Source organism: Haemaphysalis longicornis, unplaced genomic scaffold (assembly GCF_048455015.1).
Source record: "Haemaphysalis longicornis isolate Haplotype H1 unplaced genomic scaffold, Haemaphysalis longicornis Haplotype H1 scaffold_2, whole genome shotgun sequence".
Lineage (NCBI taxonomy): Eukaryota > Metazoa > Arthropoda > Arachnida > Ixodida > Ixodidae > Haemaphysalis > Haemaphysalis longicornis.
The window spans coordinates 86515059-86535092 of NW_027526295.1; the positions used below are offsets into that span (position 1 = coordinate 86515059).

General features: G+C 47.1%; 1 long non-coding RNA gene across 1 annotated transcript; it reads left to right on the top strand.

Moving 5' to 3' along the window:
- The first annotated feature begins 3739 nt into the window (after positions 1-3739).
- Positions 3740-7186, top strand: LOC144167230 (uncharacterized). Its single transcript, XR_013321894.1, has 2 exons — positions 3740-3805; positions 6558-7186. It is a non-coding gene; the product is annotated as an uncharacterized LOC144167230 (long non-coding RNA).
- Positions 7187-20034: the final 12848 nt, after the last annotated feature.

The window sequence follows — 20034 nt, forward strand, 5'->3', positions numbered from 1 at the left end:
GCGATTCATTCGTCCGCAGAGCAGGTGGTTAGGCGGACCCGCGCTCGTGAGTGTGATCATGAGTGCGCTCGTGAGTGGCGCGCGGACCCCGAAGTTCGTCAGGCGGAAGTGGAGGCCAACACTGAATGTTTACTATCAAGATTCTCGTGTTTTAGAAAAGGGACTATTAAGTTTTCTTGTCAGCTGTGAAGTACAGTCGAGCACGATTTGAAGGTTATTGAGCCGCCAAGCGTGCCACCAGCCCACGGTTTTGTTTCGGAACCATGAAAATCGAGATTTCACACTCTTCGCTCCCTTGTTGGCTGTTCCATGATACAACAATGGCCTGCACGACTGACTTGCCACCCTTTGGGTTTCAAGCTGTACATACATTCGTTGTTACCAAGCACAGACTTGGACTTGGTTGCCCTTTATCTACACCAATGATAACGAAACTTGCATGGAATATTTGCTAAAGCTGTTGTTCTTCCTGCTTCGTTTGAAAGAGTAGCTTTCCCGCAACAACCTCCGAATCGCAGTGAACTGTACATGCGGCGCATTCGTATATTATGGCGGTGAAACTAGCAAATGTGCGTCTTCGTCCTTAAGTAATCGCCTTTTGTTATTTTTTGTGCTAGTAGCGCGAGTAGTAAACTTTCGCTAAGCGGAACCTTATTGCACTGCTGTTGAATGTTGAGCTTGTTGCACGTTTCTTAAATTTCATTATCTTTCTATCTGTTAAATCGAAACAGACATGGCTTCAGTAAAACTCCGGTTAAGCAAATACAGAATGCTGATTCTAACCAAGAGGGAGGTCAAGGAAACTGGAATAGTGCCAAAAAAAAAACAAAGCTCCGCATTAGGGAGAATTGTGTAGTTTTGTTGATGTGGAGGAAATACAAGATGGGCAGAGCAATGCTTTTTATGCAGCAGAAATTATGGATCTGCAATAGTCAATGAAATGCGATGTCGGTAGAAAAGTAAACATATCAAGGATTGATAGTTGACTGAACAAAATACAGCGACGTGCTCTGTCATGTGATTATACTTTGTACCAGTGTAAAGACAAGGAATGACACGCTCCCGACAACATGTAAGCCTATATGAGGCTTTTGCTGCTGTTCTGCCATTCCCCGGCCGTGCTGTTCCGGCATTGAAACAGTGGGGCTGTTTCGATTGGCTCGTGGCAGGTTCCCAGCGCTTGTCGGTGTATCCGGCGCGAAATGCAGCCGGCCTGTATATGTTGACAGGTACAGCATCTGGAGTGGGCGCAGGGATCAGACGTTGACATAGCCCTTGTTTTCAGCTTTATATGAGCAAGAATGTCCTTAAAACTGCAGGTTCCGCGCCTGCAGGTGACTTCAGGGGGTTTTTCAGGCTGCTTAAACCGCAGCCCAGCAGTTATCTTCTTGGATGTTCTTTTCCCCGGGGCTTCTCCTCCAAGCCGCAGTAGCGCTGAGGATCTGACCCCGGGTATCCTCAACCGACAAACTCAGCCTCCGATACAAAACTGTACATTTATTTACAGCCCGGCGGGCAACTAAAAAACGGTGCTCAGGCGGAGCTCGAAGACGACGGGCCGAGCTCTCCTGCGCCCGGACCACGTCTCCCGATGTCGTCTCCTTGTCTTCATCTTCCCTCCACCCTGACGCTGGGGGCTAGGGAAGAGGGAAAAGCGAGTCCTTCGTGGGGGTCCAACCCCATGTGGTGGCCATTAGCGCATCCAGAGCGAGCAGGCGTGACCTTTCTCGGGATGCGCGGAGTTTCAAGGCGCCAAGCGACACGTGCGTTCAATTTCTGTGCCACTCGTCCCGGGGCCCGCGCCAGTTCGTGCGTCGAAGCGCCCGACACCTCAACCGCCACTGTGAAACATACCTTCACGAATGTTTCACACACGAAACACACACCACACACACATTTTGTCGTGCACCATCGTTCCTTCAGTTGACGACACAACAATCAGCACGGCCAGTGCCTCTTGACCCTGGCTGCAGGTCACCATGACAAATTAGGCACAATCCTCACATAGCTCATTCAGAGCGAGCGGCCTTTAGAATGCGGTACGCACCGGCCGTCGTCGTCCGAAAACGCCCTTGCCATGCGCCGCACACCCTCACACAACAGTATCAGGGGCCCCTCTCTTCCTCGCTCGGGAAGGGACCACTGCTGGGTCGTCAGCATGCGTTGGAGCCACTCTGCACTGAGGTGAAGCTGACTGACGCTTGCGCCTCTTTCCAGGCGAACCCTCGGGTTCGGCCGCTTCTGACCCACCGTACGCGCACGAGGTGTCATTCTCTACGACACACCTTTGGTCAGGGTAAGCAGCAGAGGGCTGCTTCGTGGGCACGTTAACGCGGTCATGCAATGCCGGAGAGGCTATCTCTTCAGTCACTGCAGTTCTACCTGCAACTGCCTACGGCTGCGTTACATGAACGGCCGTACCCTGATTTGCACTTCCCTCTCTCAATTCGCTGGAGCTTCCCATGGCAATCATATTTTCTTGACTCGACATTCGGGGACCTCCAGAAACACACGATGCAGTGTGCGCGACACCAACTGCATCCGATTCTTCACGCGATTCCCGTGCTGCCGCATCCTGCAAAGCTACTGGCCGCTCGGCCACGCTCCCAGGATGTTCTCTGTCTCCGCACTGTGCGATGACAGGCTCACGCTCAACTGAAGCCAGTCTCCGCCCCTTCAGAACGGCTGATTTAAGAACCTCATAGTTCTTCCGCTCCTTAATGTGCGAACCCTCGCGTTCGGCCGCTACTGAACCACCGTTCGCGCACGAAGCGTCGTTCTCTACCACACACCGTTGTGTGACGCAAGGAGTAGAGAGGGGCTCATCGGTAACATGAATTAGAACATGCGACGCAGCTGAGGCTGTTTCTCTGGCTATCAGCTTTTTCACGGGCATGCCCACACTCCTTCGACGCACGAACTGGCGCGGGCCCCGGGACGAGCGGCACAGAAATTGAACGCACGTGTCGCTCGGCGCATTGAAACTCCGCGCATCCCGAGGAAGGTCGCGCCCGCTCGCACCAGATGCGCTATTGGCCACCACATGGGGTTGGACCCCCACGAAGGACTCGCTTTTCCCTCTTCCCTGGCCCCCAGCGTCAGGGTGGAGGGAATATGAAGACAAGGAGACGAGAGAGATGCGGTCCGGGCACAGGAGAGCTCGGCCCGTCGTCTTCGAGCTCCGCCTGAGCACTGTTTTTTAGCCTCCCACTGGGCTGTAAATAAATGTACAGTTTTGATCGGAGGCTGAGTTTGTCGGTTGGAGATACCCGGGGTGAGATCCTCAGCGCTGCAGCGGCTTGGAGGAGAAGCCCCGGGGAAAAGAACATCCAGAAGATAACTGGCGCAGTCGACAGGATCTTCAACAGCGACGACTCAGCCACCCGGCGGGCGAGATGGAGCAGGCGGAGAAGTCGCGGCCTGCTGAACGGGATCGGCGGGAGCAGCGAGCTCGTCAGCCTGGTGGGGAAGCGGCTCGACCGGCGCTCAGCGGACTTCTCAACGGAGAGCGGCAGCCTGCTGAACGAGATCTGCAGGAGCAGCGAGCTCGCCACCCAGGTGGAGAAGCGGCTCGAGCGGCGCTCAACGGACGTCTCAACGGAGACCGAGGCAATCTCTGCGGCCTGCTGAGCAGCGGAGAAGCAGCTTGGTGAGCGGTCAGTGGAGGCATCAGCAGCCCACTGAAGGAGAAGCGGCAGGCGAGAAGTCGGCGGGCGATTGTTTGGTCCTCGGCAGAAGGAGCGGTGCATAAACGGATAACCCATCTGCACCGGTGCGGCATCTCTACAGGCGCCGAGCTATACAGGTCAGTGCCTCGTTTGATGCTGGGTCTGTGGTTCACCATGACATCTAGCGATTATCTAGGTGTAGCCGCGAGATAATGATGAGGGTTAGGAAGCGTGCATGAACGTTGCAGGGACAGCAAGCATTGCAATGTCGTTCGCTGAGCAGAAGGTGCTATTGCTGGCGAAATTGAGAATCGCTGAGGCAGAGTTAGCAGCGGAACGTTCGAAGAGTGGACGTTTCAAGAGAGCTAACAATGTTCCTACCTCACCGATTGCTCAAACAGTAATGTTCAGCACTCGGGGAGAGAGTGAACTGGGGTGCTCCGGTATGCCGAAAGATGCGCTGGGTGGAACCCATTCACTGGGCGCGCGTAGTCCTCCTGTTTCGTGCGATCCGCCACGATCAGAGTCACGTGGGAAAGGCGAAGATAGGATAGTGGCGCACGTTCCTTCGTGGGCGTTGAGATTTTCTGCAACCGGGGAGCAGGATAGTGAAGCATCCCGCTTAGAGAATTTCACCGAAATAAAGATGGAGGTGAACGAAGGTGTTACGCGCGCGGCTGCGTTGGTAAATGACAGGCAGTCAAAGTTGAATGAGAGTGTGCGCATGCTCGTGATGAAGCTGATGGCAAGAGAGAAAGGCTCCGCAGCGTCGCATGTTATTGTTCATGTTGCTGATGAGCCCCTCGCTACTCCTTGCTTCACACAACGTTGTGTGGTAGAGAACGGCGCTTTGTGCGCGCACAGGGGTGCAGTAGCGGCCGAACACGAGGGTTCGCACAGGAAGGAGGGGAAGAACTATGAAGTTCTTAAATCAGCCGTTGTGAAGGGGCTGGTTTTTAGTCGAGCGTGAGCCCGTTGTCACCGCGTTCAGAGAGGGAGAACGGTCCGGGAGCGTGGGCGAGCGGCCAGTTGCATTGCAGGAGGCAGCAGAACGGGAATCGCGCGAGGAATCGGATGCAGATGGTGTCACGCACACTGTATCTTGTGTTTCTCGAGATACCCAAATGTCGAGTACCGACAATATGATTGTCATAGCGAGCTCCAGCGAATTCAGCGAGGAAAGTGTAAATCAGGGTACGGCCGCTCATGTAATGCAGCCCAGGGCAGTTGCAGGTAGGTCTGTAGGAGTGGCTGAAGAGATAGCCCCTACAGCATTTCATGTCAGCGTTGACGTAGGCGCTAAGCAGTCCTCTGCTGCTTACGCTGACCAACGGTGCGTAGTGGAGCACGGCGCTCCGAGCGCAGAAGCGGCCGAACCCGAGGGTTCGCCTAGAAAGAGGCGAAAGCGTCAGTGCAGAGTGGCTTCAACGCATGGTGACGAGCCAGCAGTGGTCCCTTCCCGAGCGAGGAAGCGAGGAGGAGAGGGGCCCATGATACTGTTGTGTGAGGGTGTGCGACGCATGGCAAGGGCGTTTTCGGACGACGACGGCCGGTGCGTACCGCATTCTAAAGGCCGCTCGCTCTGAATGAGCTATGTGAGGATTGTGCCTAATTTGTCATGGTGACCTGCAGCCAGGGTCAAGGGGCACTGGCCCTGCTCATTGTTGTGTCGCCAATTGAAGGAACGATGGAGCACGCTCGCAAAGTGTGTGTGGTGTGTGAAACATTCCTGAAGTTATGTTTCACAGTGGCGGTGGAGGTGTCGGGCGCTTCGACGCATGAACTGGCGCGGGCCCTGGGACGAGCAGCACAGAAATTGAACGCACGTGTCGTGTCACGCGGCGCCTTGAAACTCCCCGCATTCCGAAGAGGGTCGCGCCTGCTCGCACCGGACGCGCTAATGGCCACCACATGGGGTTCCCACGAAGGACTCGCTTTTCCCTCTTCCCTGACCCCCAGCGTTAGGGTGGAGGGAATATGAAGACAAGGAGACGAGAGAGACGCGGTCCGGGCACAGGAGAGCTCGGCCCGTCGTCTTCGAGCTCCGCCTGAGCACTGTTTTTTAGCCGCCTACTGGGCTGTAAATAAATGTATAGTTTTGATCGGAGGCTGAGTTTGTCGGTTGGAGATACCCGGGGTGAGATCCTCAGCGCTGCAGCGGCTTGGAGGAGAAGCCCCGGGGAAAAGAACACCCACAAAGATAACTCCAGCCTTGACATAAAACATTATGAAGGGGGGGGGGAACCGGGACCCCCCTCCCTTCCCCCCCCCCGGCTACGCCCTTGGCGTGTGCTTATTCTTTCTCTTGCATCCATCACATTCGAGTCGTCACGTTGATTTGGGAATGCTGGAATCCAGCATATGCTGGCAAGATACGAGACCTTGAACACAACCCACTTGCCCACAATGAGTTTTCAAAGATCTCCACCACCTGAAGGTACTGAAGTGAGATGTAAGCATTGCCTGAAAACCATACCAGATAAGGGTACCAAATCATAGTTATGGGTCTTTCTCGCCCATTTTGGTGTTTTGAACGAAAAAAGTGCCATTTAAAGGTGGCAGGTCGTTCCCTGCCGATTTCTGATGCCTGATTAAGTTTGTGGGCATAAATTTAGCAGCTTTCTCACATGTCTAACGTGTATGTGTGCTTGTTAGGAGTGAAGTAGGTAAAAATTGAAAGGTTTGATTGTAGTTGTGTATAGATTACCTACATTTTTTTCATTCCTAGAAAAAAAAATTGAGGTAACCCTGCCAATTGTTCTGCATTGCTGCGTTTTATTATGCTTGTATGATTCGTAGAACCTGCAGGAGTTCCGCTGCTTGTTAATGGAAAAATGAACAGTGGTACAAAAAAAAGTGCATCTACTAAAAAAATCTTCACAATCGCAGGATGCCAACGGTCCACCTACCAACTTGAGTCCTGCATTGTTTCTGCTGGCTGGAGCGGCGCATGGAGCATTTTTCAACTTCTCGAAGTTTGTGATCAAGCGCTGCCCCAAGTGAAGGATGCCGCAGAGGGATCTTCGGTTTTAATGCCACAATTTCATGTGCTTAGCACTTACTCGTAAGGCATTTTAAATATTCATCATCCCAGAGGATATGTTACCTTCGTCTTGGGTGGAATGTGGCTGCAATCAGGTTATTTGTGACAGAAACAAGTGAACCACGTGGTGAGAGGCATTGAGGCCCTGTTTATTGCGCATGCTACTGAAATAACATTTTCATTCAGCTGAATACTTTTTAAATATTACAATTTGTGAACAAAATATGATAAAAGTCATGATTAGTTGTACTGCAGTGCAGGAAAGAAATGCCAGCACATGTTTTAAGAGCCTCTTATATTTCAGGTCATTGGCTGGTGAGCAATAAAACAACCGAAAATTGTTTAAAGTGAAATCAAATATTTGTTGTCGCCAGTGCATGGCCCGTAGTAAAAGCTATCTGGTCTCCAAATTTCAAATGAGACAGGAAATGCCAAAAAAAATAAGGAAATAAACAAGACAGCTTGCTACAATAAACCAATTCAAATAATTGCTCAATGTCTATAAAGTGGTGATTCAGGCGGGTTAGTTCGGTGTTGATGAAATACAAGCAGGCCCTCGCCTGGTCAAAAACAAATAAACAAATAAAGACATTTTGGGCCACTACTGGCCTTTGATCACAATAAAAGGGGGGTGAAAGGTCGCGATTATTTATAGGTTTGGTGGTGCAGAGTGCGCATGTATATCTCTTGGAGACTACCCCGCGACTGGTTAATCGTGTTTTTAGTTGGTTGAATATGCACTGATTCTAAAAGTAGTCGCGTCGACAGGCACTTCTCTGATGCGATTATGCTTGCGGAATCCCAATCGATGACGTGGTCAGTAGCCAGGTGATGATCCGCCAAGGCATTTCAGCTTGCATTGCCTTTTTTGACATCGTTCTGGTGCTATTGAATTCTTATTTTAAATATTTCTAGTTTCACCTATGTAGGGTGCGTCGCAATCCTTGCATGGAATTTTGTAGGCAACTCCGGGGAATCTTGATTTTTCTAAAGGGTCCTTCACGCGTACCAGCTTCTGCTTAAGCCTGTTCGTTGGCACGTGTGCAATTTTAATGCCATATGTGCCAAACACCCTTGCAAGAGCTTCACTGATGCCTTGCGTGTAGGGGACGGCAGCGCGTTTTTGCCCGTCTTCAGGAACCCTTTCGGAGGAGGCAACTGAATCCCGCAATTGTTGCGTCCTCACAAGCTTTGAAGGGTAGCCGTTGCTGCGAAGGTCCTTCCTTACCACGGCTAGCTTTTGCTTGCACAGACCAGGCTCAGAGCAGATTCGTGATGCGCGTGAGAAGAGTGCAGCGGCGACGGAGTGTTTTTGGCCTATAGGATGCGCAGAGTCGAACCCCAGGTATCTACCCGTGTGGGTCGGCTTTCGATAAACACTGGTTATAAATCCTTTGGTCGACCGTTTCAGAAGTACGTCGAGGAAGGCGATCTGTCCATTATTTTCCTGTTTCATGGTGAACTGGATACTTGGAACCCAAGAGTTTAGATGCTCAAATAAAGGCATTACGTCTCGGCGGTGGATCACACAAAAGCAGTCCAAGTAGCTGACAAAAATCTTGGGGCCGTCTTGTACGAGCATAGCGCAGAATTTTTTAGAGCCTCTGAGGCAATATTTGCACAGACTGCTGAAACGGAAGCTCCCATCGCTGTTCCAAACCGCTGCTTTTAACATTGTACGTTGAAAACAAAACGTGTTCTGCAGGCCAAATTCCAGGCAAAATTACGCGGTCCGGAGTTGCAAGGATCTACCCGAGAAAGATGCAGCTCTGCCTTCACGTTCGCCAATTGAGATGCAAGACTTATATCGTCTCCTGGAATTTGGCCTGCAGAACACATATTTTGTTTGCAACGGACCAACGGTTTCGAACAGCGATGGGAGCTTCCGTTTCAGTAGTCTGTGCGAATATTGCCCTAGAGGCTCTAGAAAATTCTGCGCTATGCTCGTACAAGACGGCCCCAAGATCTTTGTCTGCTACGTAGACGACTATTTTTGTCTGATCAACCGCCGAAACGTAATGCCTTTATTTGAGCATCCAAACTCTTGTGTTCCAAGCATCCAGTTCACCATGGAACAAGAAAATAATGGACAGATCGCCTTCCTCGACGTACTTGTGAGACGGTCGGCCAAAGGATTTACAACCAGTGTGTATCGAAAGCCGACCCACACGGGTAGATTCCTGGGGTTCGACTCTGCGCATCCTACAGGCCAAAACCGCTTCGTCGCCGCTGCACTCTTCTCTCGCGCATCACGAATCTGCTGTGGGCCTGGTCTGTGCAAGCAAGAGCTAGCCGTGGTAAGGAAGGACCTTCGCAGCAACGGCTACCCTTCAAAGCGTGTGAGGACGCAACAATTGCGGGCTTCAGTTGCCTCCCCCGAAAGGGTTCCTGAAGAATACAGGCAAAACCGCGCTGCCGTCCCCTACACGCAAGGCATCAGTGAAGCTCTTGCAAGGGTGTTTGGCACATATGGTGTTAAAATTAAAATATGGTGTTAAACGCGTACCAGCTTAATCAGAAGCTGGTACGCGTGAAGGACCCTTTAGAAAAATCAAGATTCCCCGGAGTTGCCTACAAAATTCCATGCAAGGATTGTGACGCATCCGACATAGGTGAAATCGAGAGCATGACGGAATCCCGTCTGGCCGGGAGGGTACATTAGAAACGAAAAAGAGATGCCGACCAGTCCAAACAAAACGTACTGACGTTTCGGCTTCCAGCACGGAAGCCTTATTCACAATAAATGCATCACCAGAAGTGGGTCGTTTAAGTGGGCTTGAATAATCGCTGCAAAGAGCGTGCGTAGATCGGGTCTAGATTTCCGTCGTTACGATTGACTGTGTTAGATGTGGTCTGAATGATTAGTGATTCCAGATGTAGCCGTGATGCTGTCACTTTTTCTGTAGCGACGATTCTTGCATTGTCCCAATCAATCTTGTGGTCATTCACGATGGCGTGTTCGGCTACAGCATTGTTGTGGACGCTTTTATTCTTTACGTCACGTGCGTGCTGCTGTGGACGATTGTTATAATTTCCTGATTCCCCGATATACACGCCGCTGCAGTCTGCACAAGGTATCTCATATACCACACCGGGGAAGCGCTCCTTGGGCAAGCGGTCCTTGACTCTCACGAGCTCATGGCGCATCTTTTTGGCTTCGCGACGCATTTGGCTTCGCATCTTTTGGTCATTCACGACGGCCGAACACGCCGTCGTGAATGACCACAAGATTGATTGGGACAATGCAAGAATCGTCACTACAGAAAAAGTGACAGCATCACGGCTACATCTCGAATCACTAATCATTCAGACCACATCTAACACAGTCAATCGTAATGACTGAAATCTAAACCCGATCTACGCATGCTCTTTTCAGCGATTATTCAAGCCCACTTAAACGACCCACTTCTGGTGATGCATTGATTGTGAACAAGGCTTCGTGCTGGAAGCCGCAACGTCAGTACGTTTTGTTTGGACGGGTCGGCGTCTCTTTTTCGTTCCTAATCCTACATAGGTGAAACTGGAAATTTTTAAAAGAATTCAATAGCACCAGAACGATGTCAAAAAAGGCAATGCAAGCTGAAATGCCTTGGCGGATCATCACCTGGCTACTGACCACGTCGTCGATTGGGATTCCGCAAGCATAATCGCATCAGAGAAGTGCCTGTCGACACGACTACTTTTAGAATCAGTGCATATTCAACCAACTAAAAACACGATTAACCAGTCGCGGGGTAGTCTCCCCGAGATATACATGCGCACTCTGCACCACGAAACCTATAAATAATCGCGACCTTTCACCCCCATTTCATTGTGATCAAAGGCCAGTAGGGGCCCAAAATGTCTTTGTTTTTGACCAGGCGAGTGCCTGCTTGTATTACCAGGCGAGTGCCTGCCTGTTTGTATTTCATCAATGAATAACCCTCCCCTGACGAGTTTTCGTCGAACCTTGGACTCTGTTAGGTGTCGGTAGGTTTACACAGCCAACTTGTGGGACGCACATAAGCTCTTAACAAATGAGCTGCGTAGTGGCTATGCACTAGCCATGGTTTTTATTAGTTGCTTTGATGAATATGATCTTCTGTCGCAGTGTTTTAGGTAGCTCACTCGCACATTATTCCTTTGTTTTTTGGACATTGTGGAGTGTCCAATGATTTTTCGTTCTATTTCTGATTTTTATTGCAACTGTAAATATGTCAGGAGTCCCGTAATGAGTTTCTGGCAGCAATAGAGCACTACTGTGTGCATGAAGGCAGCCTAAATAAAAAAATTGGCTGCCTTGCCTTTGCTTAGAGGGGCCATGCAGACAACGCACAAGTTTGGTTCATTTGACAGATTGCCTCGTTAGAATCATACTGACACCATTTTAACGCGCACTTCACTCGAACAAGCTATATAATTAGGAAAAAGGGAATGGTCATGCGACCCACCAGCTCATTTCCCACAGCAGTACCTATGATGTCATATGTCCCCAGCTGTGCGATTGGCTGAGGCCGGCAAAAGCAAACGCAAATAGGGCAGGCCTTATAAGCATGCCAAGCGAGCTATTTGCACTTAAATGTAATGCATATTCATTTTACAGCAGTAAAAATGGGGCAGTAAACAATGAAAGTTACGAAAATACGCGTAAACATACAAGTATCGATGCGCACTACTGTTGGTACGGCGTGCACTATGCTTGTTTTAGCTGGACAGCACTCCGCCGCTTTGGAGTTGGCCTGCACGGCACTGGCCGATTGGCATAGGCGATGTTGTCTTACGTGACCCTGTTTGTCGAGGATAACCCATGTTTCACAAAACCATTACTTTCTACAGTAACGAAAACAACCCAGGTGCAGACGCGGTCAAAAACAAAGCAATGGCAAACAACAGTTCGTGGATGAGTATGGTAGCTCCACCTGGGAGGACTGATGGCTAGCAAGGCTGCAGACCCGAGTGACGAAGTAGTCTGTTTGATCACACGCACTTATGGCTTCATTGCTGACATCCCAAGAACACACGATATGGTGGGAGAATCAGAATTTTAACCTAAATTAATTTCTCAGTGAATGCAGCATCATTTGCTGGCGGTCAAGTGGTGGGGGCACTATAAAACAGGAAATATTTCGAACGAAATGAACTTCTATGTTGTCCAAATGGCCCCTTTAATGCACTGTATTGTATTTTTGGTTCCTGTAGTGATGTCACCATGGAAGAACCGCAGTAGACAAAGTTAATGTCAGCGCTTTACCATGCATTTTTTTGTGTTTGATGGAAACAAATATAATACTCTCTCCAAGGACTTTATCCGAAGCTATAAACAATTTTTTTGTTTGCTGCAGCGGATCAGAGGCTAGGGCACAAATAGGGGGTAGGACAGCTAGATATCTGTTCATCTTTCGCCGGCTTGCTTGGGTGTGACAACTGTATCTATTTGTCCATTCCAATTTGTTGTGGTCAGTTTTTCTCAACTAAATTGTAGCTTTTTTAAAGATTATATTGTTTTTGTGGGCCTAAAGGGTTGCCTCATTGCGTGGTTCGCCTATGTAGCGTTGAAAGCGGATATTTTGCTTCAAAGTGGAATGTCGGCCTAGCATCATGGTCCTTTGGTTGCTGCTCACTTTCATTCATGCCATTATTTTTTATATTATCACTCAAAATTAAAAGTTAACCAATCTGCTGTCATTTTAATTTTGTCACCTGCTTTATACTTTCTTTTTTTCCAACTGTCTGCAAGGAGTGACAATTCGTATTTTTATGATACCAAGGCGTCGGACTGTGCTAGTTGGTACATGTTTGAATGGATGAAAAACCAGCGGAAAACAGAGGGTACGGAAGAGAACGACGGGATAAGCTTGTCCCGTTGTTCTTTGTGTTTACCGCTGGTTTTTCATCCATTCAATTTTCATGAATTTGTTGAACAGTGATTAGTTTAAGTGCTCAAGAAATTTTTGGCTTGAAGGTTCCCTGTAGCATTTATATAAGTGCTCCCTGCTCTTTTTTTTACCCAAGACCCCATGACCAGCCTTAATGAGATTGTCTTTTGTAGACATGAAGTTGAAATAAATATTTGTTTGCATTGCTTTACATATTTTGAAAGAATTGCTTGCTCACTTTTTTTCAACCCTGTTTCTTAATCCTGCTTAAAGCATTTTTATATGTTTATTTTTTTTTTCAGAACCAGGAAGGGTGCTCATCCTCGGTTCTTGCTGAAGCACCAGTATCTGTACTTCACACGTGAGCTTTGAACATGCTGTACTTGCGGTATGAAACATTTTACCAGTATTAGCTTGCTTTGTAGAGGTCATTGTAGATGGCAAAGCTCTCGACAGTGTAGTACAGGGTCTGGTGTAGTGCACAATCTCTCTATAACAGCACCCGCTGGGTGCTTGTTGTAGAGAATAATATTGTGGCTATAATACTTGAGATTATTTTAAAATGTACGTCAAATACTAGTAAGAATAGCTCTCTAAATTGGTGACCATTTTCCTGGTGGAGGCAGAAAGTGAAAATGCCCATGTGTGGAGATTTAAGTCCACAATAAATATCCCAAAGTTGCCAATGCTAATCCAGAGCCCTCCTCTTCGGCGCACTTAATATCCCATGTGCAGCTTTGTGTAAAAACAGCGAGAAATGTATGATCAATTTAAATTGATTTTAATGTTTCTAAATGCAAGTATTCTCAGTTTAAGCTGCCTTATTTAGTAAAATATTTTCTAACAATTGCATATTTACCAAAGGTTTACAGAAAAGCTTTCATTAGTTATGCACCTTCTCAGCGAAACAAAAATGTCATTAAGAAAAGCAAAAAAAACCTAAATATGGAAAGTAGCAACACTAAAGCTGCTAATAAAAAAGATGCTGAACGTTTTATCGATACTATTTTGCTGATTTTACTTCTAGTCAACTCTAAAAAGGGCTATAGACGGGTTTGATGCTTCCCATGAAGCACCTCGTAATACTAGACGAAACTAATGGGCACTGGCTGTTGGCTTTTCATTTGCAACATTGAAAAATGACCCCACATCCACCAGCAGCGACATAATGCAAGGCACCATGCACAAGCTAGACTCATGATAAAATACTACTATAGCAACAATGTCATCACATTTCAACCATGGGCTTCACCAGGGAACTCATATGCATTGTTCTGTGATGTTTACAGTTCTTGGTATTGCTATGTGGGGTCATTTTTCATGAAGCAAAAAGAATAATGTAAAATAAAATAAGTGGCAGTGAGGACCCAACTTTTATGGGTAGAATAAAGCCACAGTACGGAGAGAAGTATACATATTGCATTTGGTCTGCCTTAATATTGAGTTTTTCTGCTCAGCTCAAGAATAAGGCACTAAACATTGCGGGTAGCTACCGTGATTGGAAGGTTGATGCAGTGCTGAGAAGCCAAGGGTTTTAAGGTTCAAAGAACTTTTGTGCAGTTGATGTGTTGCACGCCTACTTGCTTTCACTGCATAACACGTTTATGCTGTGCAGTGAAGCTCGAAGGATGTGCACTGCAGTTCAGCAAAATGAACATAAAATTGAATTTTTAACACCGTTTCGAATAATCAACAACCTCTAATCATACAACTTCTGTACTGCAATTTGGCTGTAATATTAGACTTTATAAATAGATGTTTCAAAAATCGGTGGGTCAAAAAGTTCAAGTAAATTATCAGCTGACATTGAGCTTCAATGGAATGTCTCGTAGAACGGAGCTTGGAAAGCACGAATGTTTCATACCGTAATTGTGTGTCATACTGTGCCATATGTGGCTGCACACCTGCAGCGCCATTTGTGAACCGAGGATGATGCACCCTTTTTGTACCCCTTTAGGTGGGTGCTTTTGCAGGAAAAGCTCCTCAGATTGGGGTGCTAAGTAAACACACTATGATATTTTGGGCAGAAAAGAATGCTCCTGCAGCGACAGAATCCAGGCACCCTAAAGGGTGTAAAATATTGTGTTATGAGGGTGCTCCTGCGGCGACAAGCTGAACGAACCCTTTTGGTATGAAAAATGTTTAGTGTGGGGTTAGATCGAGCTCCGCAAGACGGCGGTACTTGTCCGTGCTAAGCGCATGATATGGTTTGGACATTCCAAGCTCTAGCCCGCCGAACGCAAAGTAATGCCTTGACTCCAATGCGAGTGCTTTTAATAACAGTTTTGATGACACCACTGTTGAGAATCGGTTGAAACGGAGCAGGCGACACACGTCGGTGTTATATTTTTCTTCGGCGTGCGGCCGCAGTGGCGCGATCAGCCATGTTCGTGGCTATTTCAGTATTGCCAAACAAAGAAATTGACAGCTAAACTTTTCAATTAATACCGGCTATAGGATGGGTCAAAGATAAATGTTCTTTATAGTTCAGACTGCTCTGTCCACCTCATTGCATTCGGAGGGAAGGAAGTTCATAATTGCTTGTATCTTGATATTTAGTATGTGCTTGGCTGTAAAGTTTTAAGGGAAGTTGCCAAAATGTTTATTAATAGACACCTCAATCATAGTTTATGGTTGTGAATTAGTTTTAGTCTCAGGATTCATGCACAGAATTATGCAAACATTCTTGTTTCTTTTTTTTTATGTTGCGACATTTACTGTCGATTGTAACAGTTTGTTCGGAAAACGTGGTTTCGTTCGGCTTGAGTCTCAAGATTTTTGACACAAAAGGAATTGTGCAATTTATGGTCAATTGAACTTATAAATGTGGTTGTCTGCCTTTTAAAAAAATTGTGACGACAAATACCAATACAATTTCTCTACGGGTGCACATCACATGGGATATTGTTTTTGGAAGCTACCACCAGAAAACATGATTGCAATTGCTCCAGTTCTGTCTAGTTGTATCACTTCAATGCTAATGTGTAGTGAGCACACTGATAACAGTTTTCAGTGGTCCCTCTAGTGCACCAACGTTGTGATCGTCACGTGCAGGAAATTGTGAAATTATTTCTTCTTTTTTGGCTCAGACTACTACGTTTTTTTTGTGTGTTTTTTTTATATAACCGATATTGCAAGATATCCGAGTGTGGCGCCGCGAGGGATCACTGTATATATAACTTAAAATTGTGCCATTAGTCATAAATTGTTGCATTTCATTTACTTACAGAGCCTCCAGACATACACCTGTCGCCATGAATTGCATTAAGACACCATGGTGATAGGTCGCACGCCTCCAAGGCCCTGGTGATGACGCGCGCAGCACCATGGTACTGCGCATGCCATCACGTTTAAAAAACGGTGTGAGGATGCTCAACACCCTTTATTTAGGGTGTTGAGCGTCCTCAACACCCTTTTTTCAAGGTGTTGAGCTCAACACCCTTTTTTTGTTCTTACACCCTCTTTTCGTCCATACAACCTTTGTTTGCGAAAACACCTTTTAAAGGTGTTAGCCATGGGACAAGGTTTTTACACCCTTTTCGGCCAGAAAGGGTGTAAAAAAGTTTAGTGTGTACGATCTCCACACTGTGGCTCAAAGCATGCACGATTCCGCCTACCGGCAGGACGGGCGAGCGCCATTCATCATTCTTAGCTCTATTCTTCTGCCCTGTCCGGGCAGCCGACAGGGTCGTCCCCGACCATGAACCAGAGAAAAGGAGCTTAACTAATCCTCTAACCGCACGCGGGAGTCACGCGGGTCCTTTGTTGGAGTAAAAGGCGGCGGGCGCCTCGATGTTGTTTGTGGCATATGCCGCCTGTGCGGAAACCCCAGGAAGAGAAAAATAAAATAAGAATAGCTTGATTACTTGTTTAAACAACACAGACACTTACAATTTAGATAGGGGATTATTCTGCAGCCAGATTATCAACAGCATGTATAGACGACATAATGCCCGGGCTAACATTCATTCTTGCTTTTACTGTAGTCAATTTGTAAATAATGTAAGATTCACGTTGTTCGCGTTCTCTTGTAGTAGAAAATCCACTCTGTAAAAGTGTGACCCTGATGGAGTCGAACGGGTGGTTTTCCGAGTTAATATGTCGTGATAATGGTAGATCCGGGAGTGAACAAACATGTGCGCGATGGTTGTTGAAGCGCATGCGGAATGCAGTGTCCGTCTGGCCAATGTATTGGATGCCACAAATACCGCACTCCAGAAGGTACACCACATTAGAAGAGTCGCAGTCGAGTGTCGCGTGAATTAGATGCTTGAAATGGGAGTTGGTGCTTTCTGCCACCGTGGTTGTCTGCATGTGTTTACATACGCGGCACCGTGCCTTTCCGCATGGTCGACACCCACCCTTGGGTGCCCTCTCAGTGTTGGCGTGTACAAGGTAATCTTTAATATTTTTGGGGCGCCTGTATACGACCCGAGGAGGGGTGGGGAAGATTTTTTAAAGCCGTTCACTCTGTTGTAGCATGTAAGTGCTTTTTCAAGATTTTGTTTATGTTTGGGGAATTCCCCCGAACGTCAAAACTAGGTTGCCTGACCCCTTCTGGTTTAGTTCTTTTTCATGGTGCAGCAACTCTTAGCGATCAAGGTTGACTGCTTTGCAAATAGCGTCGTTGACTATGGGTGGTGGGTATTGGTGCTTCGCAAGTACATAGCGCAATTTTTCTGCGTTTGCCTCGAAGTCCTCAGTGCGGGAAAAAATTCTCCTGAACCGTTGGCCTGCGAGTATGGGATACTCGTTTTGCAGTGGCGCGGATGACAACTGTCGAAGTGCAGATACTGCTGCCTATCGGTAGGTTTTTTGTACACGGTAGTGATCAGTTCTCCTTTGTCTGTATTTATATGCACGTCAAGGAAATTGATTTCCGTTATTGAATAGGTATAAGGGAAAGCGATGCGAGGATGGGCTTGTTGAAACATTCGATGAAGTCTATTAAATCTTCCTCCGTACCGGTCCAAATAAGGAATACATCGTCCAGAAAGCGTTTGTAAAAAAATGGCTTAATTTCACGGGTTGATAAAAATTTTGTTTCGAGATCGTTCATGAATATATTAGCGTAGTTGGGTGCCATTCGAGTACCCATCGCATTGCCGTTTATTTGTAGGTAATACTGATTGTGGAATTCAAAGCTATTTAATTCCAGCACTAGCTTGGTCAAAGTTTCAATGGCTTGTGGGCTTGGCGACTTGTGATCCCGATGAATGCTATAGGATTCAACCAGGGCTTCAATCCCATCTCGGTGAGGTATATTAGTCTACAGAGAAGTTACATCTAGAGTTACAAGGAAGGCGCCATCAGGGATTTTTATGTTGTAAATTTTCCGTAGGAAGTGGTTAGTATCACGAAGATATGACGAATGGGTAGCGGGTATTTTCTTAATCAGGGGGTCTATGTAGCTTGATATTGGTTCGGTTAGAGTACCTCTTCCCGAAATTATTGGTCTACCAGGGTTCCCTTCTTTATGAACTTTAGGCAGCATGTAAAACCTTCCTGGCATTGCGTTTGCTACTGTAAGTGCTTTACAGAGGCGTGGCTCTATTTCCCCAATTTTGACAAGATTATTTAGTGTTGTTGTTATTATTTCCTGATGTTCAACAGTTGGATCTGCGTCAAGTTTTTGGTAGAAAAATTCATTATTTAACTGACGGTGGCCTTCTTGAATGTAGTCTAGTTTACTAAGAATTACAATACCTCCACCTTTATCGGCCGGTTTTTTGACAATGTCTGTTCGATCACCCAGTGCCTTAAGTGCCTCGCGCTCCTCTTTAGAAAGGATCTGTGCCCCTGGTTTGCGAGCGTTATAAGCCCGCAGGAGGTCTCTTTGAACGCCCTTAATGTACGAGTCCAAGTGTTTTTCCGCTCTGATTTCGGTGTCCACTGCCGCCCTACATTGACGGCGGTTGGGGCAGTACGCTCTTTGTCCGGCTTATCGAAAAAATATTCTTCGAGGCGTAAATTCCGTGAAAAATTGTCCAGATCTTTCAACAAGATAAACTCATTGTATCGGCCGGTACTTGGGCAAAATGTCAGCCCACGCGAGATTAACGACCGCTCATGAATAGTAGTCTGTACCCCGGAGATGTTAATTATGTTTTCATCTATGTCCTTTTGAGTTTTTGACATTTCTTCCGACTTGCAGGGTCGGATTTTGGGTGTAATTTTAGGATTACCAATGTCCGTGTGGTGCGGAGCTGAATTGATTGGAGAAAACTCGTTTGAGTATGAAACTTTATCTCTTGACAATTTTTTAGTTTTGATTCTCATTATTTCATCTGTCTTCTTTTTCTCGAAAAGTTCTAGTTCGCTGGCCTCCAGCGCAGAAAGGACAATATTATTCCTAGCACGACGCTCCTCCGCCCTCAGAGACGCGAGTGTTTTCTCACAATGATCCACTACGATTTTAGTTAGCTGAAGTGATGTGGATGTAAAAGTTTTGTTCCAATTCTGTGTTTCACGTTTGTTAAACGTATGCATCGATGGTGTTAATGATAAAAGAAGGCCCCGGGGGCCGATCCCAGCCTTTAGATATATTTTTAGTGTACGCACATGATGGTCATGGTGCACCCACTTGTCAATTGTTTTCCTTATCTTAAAAAAATTAGGCGTCAGCAGCTGATCATGTGTGTCATCTGAGGGAGAGGAGGTCGGAACATTTGCGCGGCGAGGATGTCAATTCATGCAAATGCGACGTGCAGAGCCTTAATCGACTTCATCGACTTCATCAAAGACTTAATCGACTTCATCGAATGTTGCAATAAGGCCCATCCCAGCATCGCATTCACTTATACCTATTCAACCACGGAAATCAATTTCCTTGACGTGCATATAAATACATACAAAGGAGAACTGATCACTACCGTGTACAAAAAACCTACCGATAGGCAGCAGTATCTGCACTTCGACAGTTGTCATCCGCGCCACTGCAAAACGAGTATCCCATACTCGCAGGCCTACCGATTTAGGATAATTTGTTCCCGCACTGAGGACTTCGAGGCAAACGCAGAAAACTAGCGCAATGTACTCGCGAAGCAACAATACCCACCACCCATAGTCAACGACGCTATTTGCTAAGCGGTCAACCTTGATCGCCAAGAGTTGCTGCACCATAAAAAAAAACTAAACCAGAAGGGGAGAGGAAACCTAGTTTTGACGTTCGGGGGCAACTCCCCAAACATAAACACAATATTGAAAAAGCACTTCAACATGCTACAACAGAGTGAACGGCTTTCAAAAATCTTCCCCACCCCTCCTCGGGTCGTATACAGGCGCCCAAATATTATTAAAGATTACCTTGTACACGCCAAAACTGAGAGGGCACCCAAGGGTGGGTGTTGACCATGCGGAAAGGCACGGTGCCGCGTATGTAAACACATGCAGGCAACCACGGTGGCAGAAAGCCCCAACTCCCATTTCAATCATCTAATTCAAGCGACACTCAACTGCGTCTCTTCTA